The sequence below is a fragment of the Echinops telfairi genome, unplaced genomic scaffold, assembly GCF_000313985.2.
Source record: "Echinops telfairi isolate 266 unplaced genomic scaffold, ASM31398v2 ScPeMD7_7424;HRSCAF=8462, whole genome shotgun sequence".
Lineage (NCBI taxonomy): Eukaryota > Metazoa > Chordata > Mammalia > Afrosoricida > Tenrecidae > Echinops > Echinops telfairi.
This window is the reverse complement of record NW_022111324.1, coordinates 6,437,390-6,443,407: the sequence shown is the minus strand read 5'-3', so window position 1 is coordinate 6,443,407 and position 6,018 is coordinate 6,437,390.

Here is a 6,018-nt window from a genome sequence, read left to right as displayed (position 1 = left end):
GATAGTGGGGGGCGGGGGGAAGCATTAAGGAACTAGAGGAACGTTGTGTGTTCCATCGGTGCTATGCTGAACCCTGGTTGACCTGTTCCTTCCTGTTACCCTTCTGTGAGGGAATGTCCAATGTCTACAGATGGGCTTTGGGTCTCCTCGCCGACCCCCATCATTTGCATCAATTATTTGTTTGTTTGGGGTACTTTGATGCCTGTTGCCTGATCCCATTGACACCTTAATATGAAATTGTATGTAGAGTGTTTCATGTGGAGAGATGTGCATAATATATAAATTGGGAAAAGCAAATTGCAGAACAATATATAATCCCAAAATCTATACTTGTGCATGTTCAAATGTCTATATTTACACTTTTCTTACAAAGGTAAACAGGTATGTCACAGAGGTTCCAAAACAACCCTAGTGGTCACCGAACTGATGATATTGGCTGGCATTGTGCCAGGGTTCCATTTCAAGGAGGCAAAAGACAACATAGTTCAAACACCGTCCACATTATGGACCAGAGTGGGCTTTATGTGGTTACTGCCACTGGTTGGCTGCTCACTGGAAGGTGGGGGGTTGGTGTTCACGTGGAGGACCTGAGAATAAAGACCTGGTGGTCTACTGCTAGAAAATCAGCCACTGAAAACCCTGTGGGGGGAGCCCTGGTAGCACTGAGGGTTGGGCGTTGAGCAGCTGACTGACGGGTCAGCGGTCCAGGGCCACCAGTTGTGCTTTGGGGGAAGAAGCAAGCTGTCTTCTCCAGTATACGTTTAGAGTCTCGGAAGAGATGAGCTGGTCAGGGTGCAGTATAGCACTGATGAAACACACAACTTTCCTTTAGTTCTTTGGTGCTTCCTTCACCCCACTATCATGACCTCAATTCTACCTTACAAATCAGATTAGACCAGAGCATGCACACTGCTAAAGATAAGAGCCCGCAGCACAGGAAATCCAGGATAGATAAACTCCCATGGCCAACAATGAGAGTAGAGATACCAGGAGGATTAGGGGAGGGTGGGGGCAGAAAGGGGAATCAATCAACCTAGAACCCCCTCCCAGGGGGACAAATAACAGAAAAGTGGATGAAGGGCGATGGAGGACGATATAAAATATGGAAAAAAATAATCTATAACTTATCAAGGGTTCATGAGGGAGGGTGGGGGGAGGGAGGGGGAGAAATGGGAGCTGATATCAGGGGCTTAAGTGGGAAGAGATGCTTTGAAAATGATGATGGCGGCATATGTGCAAATGTGCTTGACACATTGGAGGAGTGTATGGATTGTGATAAGAGATGTAAGAGCCCTCAATAAAAGTATTATAAATAAATAAATAGAAATTAAAAATAATAATTAAAAAAAATAATAAAATTGACATGGGTCTGAGTCGACACAATGGCAGTGGGTTTAGTTTATTTTTATTTTTTAAGAAGAAACCCAGCGTAGCACAGAGGGCTGCCATGAACTGGAATCAATTGGTTTTACTCATGAATGCATTGGCCAGGGAACAGCTTTTTATTTGTACAAGTGCCTACTGGTATAGAGCCCTGGTGGTGTCATGGGGTACACGTTGGCTGTGAACTGCAAGGTCAGCAGTTCAAAACCACCAACCTCTTAGCTGTTTCTGAAACCCATGGAGGTAGTTCTACCTTGGCTGTGAGTCAGAATTGACTTGATGCCAGTGGGTTGGGTTTGGTCTGACTTCTCTATAAAACACATGACACAGTGCGTTTCCCAGTCTTCAGGATGTCAGATCCCCAGCTACCCGTTTGCTGGAAAGACAACCCACTCTGTGCTGTGGCATTCACAACAAACACAACAGTGCAAGACATGACAAAATAGCAATAATTTATAACTTATCAAGGGTTCATGAGGGAGGTGGGGAAGGAGGGGGAAAATGAGGAGCTGATACCAAGGGCTCAAGTAGAAAGCAAATGTTTTGAGAATGATGAGGGCAATAAATGTGCAAATGTGCTTGACACAATGGATGGATGGATGGATGGATTGTGATAAGAGTTGTACCAGCCCCCAATAAAATGATTTTTTTAAACTGCTAAGAACAAAACAAATAAAATGGGTAAATAAGAGGGAAAAAAAGAAACAAGTTGAGCTTTCATCAAGCAGAATGTTCCTTTGTCTCTTTGAGACCCGGGTCTGTAAATAGGTGATAACGTGGCTGAAGTAAGAATCAAAGTTACTGGAACATTCTGTCAGAGCTGGACTGTATTCTGGAACTATTTAATTACAACCATAATGTGGCAGGCTTCGCCTGCTTGTGAGGAAAGACCACATGTACCCTCCTGTCTGATTATAATGGCCCTTTGCTTCACGCTAAGCTCCAGCATTATGTTTCAGGACACTGGGCTCATGTACAGATTTGGGGACAGAAAGGGCCCACTCAGTGTATGAGGGGTCTTCAAAATAATTCATGGAAAGATTGCCTGGTCTTTTTCTTTATTTTTCCATGAGCCTGTTGAAGTCCCTGTGTATTTCTTCCACTACTTGACTCTGGACACTTCTCAGGCCCCTGCTGCAGTGTCCAACCAGGTGAGTCTAAACCAGATGAAAGACCAAACCAGTGGCTGTGGAATGAATTCCGTCTCACGGCGGCCTCAGGTGTGCTGAAGTAGGTCTGCGCTCCATAGTGCTGTCGCTGGGAGATTGTGCTGAAGTAGATTGCCAGGCCTTTCTGCTTCCAAGGTCCCTCTGGGTGGACTTGAACCTCCAATTGAATCACTGAGCATGTTAAGCACTTGCACTAAGAATGAATTACCCAATAAGCAAGGCAAACACAGGCTTAGTTGGATTGCTTACTAATCTACAGTGAACGGCTACAAGAACAAGTAAGCCCGTGTTACCTTACATACTGGGTACTCCATGCCTCTCAGGAATTATCGATTTGAAAGGGGGCTTTGATTCTGTAGGAAGGGGCTGAGGATGGGGAGAGAGATCCCAGCCATACCTAGAAGCAGGATCTTTGATGTGGTGAACGCCAGGCACCATTATTCACTACAGACTGTGCATACCCTACTTACTAGATGAAACACTGCCCGGTCCTGCGCCATTCTACAATTGTCTGTCTCGACTGTCATTTTGTCACACTGTGGTGGCTTGGGTGTGGTTGTGATGCTAGAAGCGATGTCACTGGTGGTTCAAATGCCAGAGGGTCCCCCAAAGTGAGCAGGTTTCAGTAAAGCTTCCAGACTAAGAACAGACTACGAAGAAGGAATGGGCTCTCCACTTCTGAAGGAATTAGCCCCTGAAAACCCTTTGGGTCACCTTGAAAGCACAAGTAAGTTCCTGCTTACCTTCTTTTTGGCTTATCAGCCACTGGTGAGTTCTTCGCCTACTTGGGGTTAGAGGGCACATGATAGTGAACAGAGGACAGTGTTCTCTGACAGGCTCTCGAAGCACTGGTGGCTCCGTTGCTCCAGCCGGCGATTCCCAATCTTGGCTGCACATGGCCCTCACCTGGTGGGAGGGTGGGGAGAAACACTGAAAAAGATGGGTGCCTGGGTTCCCTTACACAGTGCTGGTGGCACAGTGGTTGCAGCGCTCAGCAGCTCGCCTAAAGGTTTGCAGTTTGGACCCACCATCTGCTCCGTGGATACTCACAGCCATAGAAACCCTGTGCGTTAGTTCTGCTCTGTGCTACAGGACTGCTGTGAGTGGAAGTCTACCCTCTGACACGAGTTTGGCCTTGGGTGGGTCTCATTCTGAAGACATCCTGACTTCAAGGGTCTCGGAAGTGGCCAGGGCAGCAGAGATTATAAACCAGCAGCTCTCAGGTCTTCGGATCCAGTAGCAGTAGAAGCATCTCAGCGCTGGCAGGAGTCTCCGTGTGGCTTCTCCAGTTCCCAGGGCACGTAGTGCCATGTGTCCTGTCAGTAGAGAGTCTCTCAGTGATTGTTGTCAATAGAGAGCCTCCAAGGGAGTGAGCCGAGAGACAGTCTGTCTCCCACCTCCAAGGAGGAAATCCAGGAATTCCCAGAATTCTCAGGAGAAGGCCATGCCCATACAGAGGCTTCAATGGCTAGGATCCGATTGACAGACTAGACTCCACCCCTTCTCTCTTAATCCTATCAAGTCCCAAATTGACACCAGATTATGTAACTACCACACTACATCACAGCTAATAGCTACTAGGGTTGGATTTGAACCTAGGCATCCCCATGACTAGCTGGGCCGTAGTTTACTCCTCTGTGTACTCAGCCCCATAAGGTGGAATGATATCATAATACCTACCTCAAAGAACTGGGAGGATTCAATGGAGCACAGTGGTCACCCTCAGTCCCCAGAGAAGGATGTCCCGCAGAGGGCATGTGAATAGACCCTTCATGAAACGGACTGACAACGTGGCTGCAACATCACCATTTCGAGGATACTGTAGGAACTTGGCTTCCACATTAAAAACAAACCCCAAACCCCACCGTTGTAGAGTCCATTCCAACTGACCTTGACTCCAGACTGGGTTTGGGTCCACAGACACGCTCGGCTCTCGCCCACAGGGCACCTGGCCGGTGTGAAGTGCTGTGCTTGCGCTCAGATGTACCGTGCTGAACTGACAGCTCCACCGCGGCTCCTCCTCAGCTCCCATCCAACTCCCTGCCATGGAGTGGGTGCCACTCACAGCGACCCGATAGGCCAGAGAACTAACTGCTCTGTGGGTTTCCGAGGCTGGTGGGAGGAGTGGCCAGTGGGATCTAACTGCCCTCGTGATTAGCAGGGCAACGCTCCACCCACTGCGCCACCAGGCCTCCTTCTCAGCTCCTACGGTTGCTCGCACATGTGACAGTTCATGCATTTCTTCCGGCGGTGATAACCCCAACTGGAATCGGAGGGCACCTTTAGTCCACGTTTCCAGGGGCATGATAGTGCTCGCTATCCACGATCTTGGGGATCCGAGAACTGCCAACACAGGATGGCCAAGGGTGTGAGCCTGCAGCTTCCCAAGGCCAGGCCTTCCCTGACCCCTCTTGGGCTTGCAAGAGAAACACGCACGAGTTAGGTGACCTATATCACAAGCGGCGTGATCAATAATTACTTAACGCTCTTTGACATTTTCGAATGCTGTTTATTCACTGCAAACACACATCAAACAATCCAACAATCTTAAACTTAACTCATTAGTTATAAGGGTAATGCACAATAAATTTAGCATCTTAGTCCTGTTAAGCTTTGCCTTCATCCGTGTTCTTACCCGGGGAGAGCTGGAGAGAGCAGGAGTTGGTCTCCTTGGTTCCTGACTCTCTGAATTGTCAGTCTCTCTGCCCGGGTTTATATAGGGCCTATTTTATAGGCAGTTCAGCTGGCTGTTTGAGGTCATTCTGGAAATTCCACGGTGCCCGGCCAAAGTCTTATCAGGGTTCCCCAGACTTTCTGGGGTGGCTTCTAGTTCACTTGTTTACTTCTCTGCGGCGATTCAGTTATTTTTGCAGGGCTTTCATTTTCTTTTAAATGGAGTTACTTGTGTTCATCATTCATCGCCTTGCAAGGCAGTGAGTTCTATGTCGCTCTCATCCCCTTCCTGAGACCAGCCGGACACCAGAGAAGGCACTCCACCAGGCCAGGCTTCAGCAGGGCTGTAGCAAAGGGCTGCGCGGACAGCCCTGGCATCCTAGACCCAGCAGGCAGCATGTTCTGGGGGCTGCCAGGCAGACACCAGCTGGCGACGCGCACCCCGTACCGAACTGGAAGAGTGGCTGCGCTGGAGCAGGGACAACCTTCACCTCTGTTCTCCAGCCACGCAGGAGGCTGGGCCCACCAATGAATACCCGCAGAAGAGCCCTCCCCGCCAAAGCCAAGTCACCACCCCTCTCCCTGCCTTGTCCCATCCCCACAGGAAGCAGGAGTTTAGATCCAAGGGGCTTGAGCAGAGCCTGGGGACACCCTGACTTCCTTGCTACCCTCAGGGGTCGGGCACCGACAGGGGTGGTCCTTCCCCCAGAGGTGGTGGGCTTTTGACCTTGAGAGAGGCTGGGACTATGAGGCAGCCTGAGAGGTTCAGCTTCAAATAGGCTGGGGGGGGGGG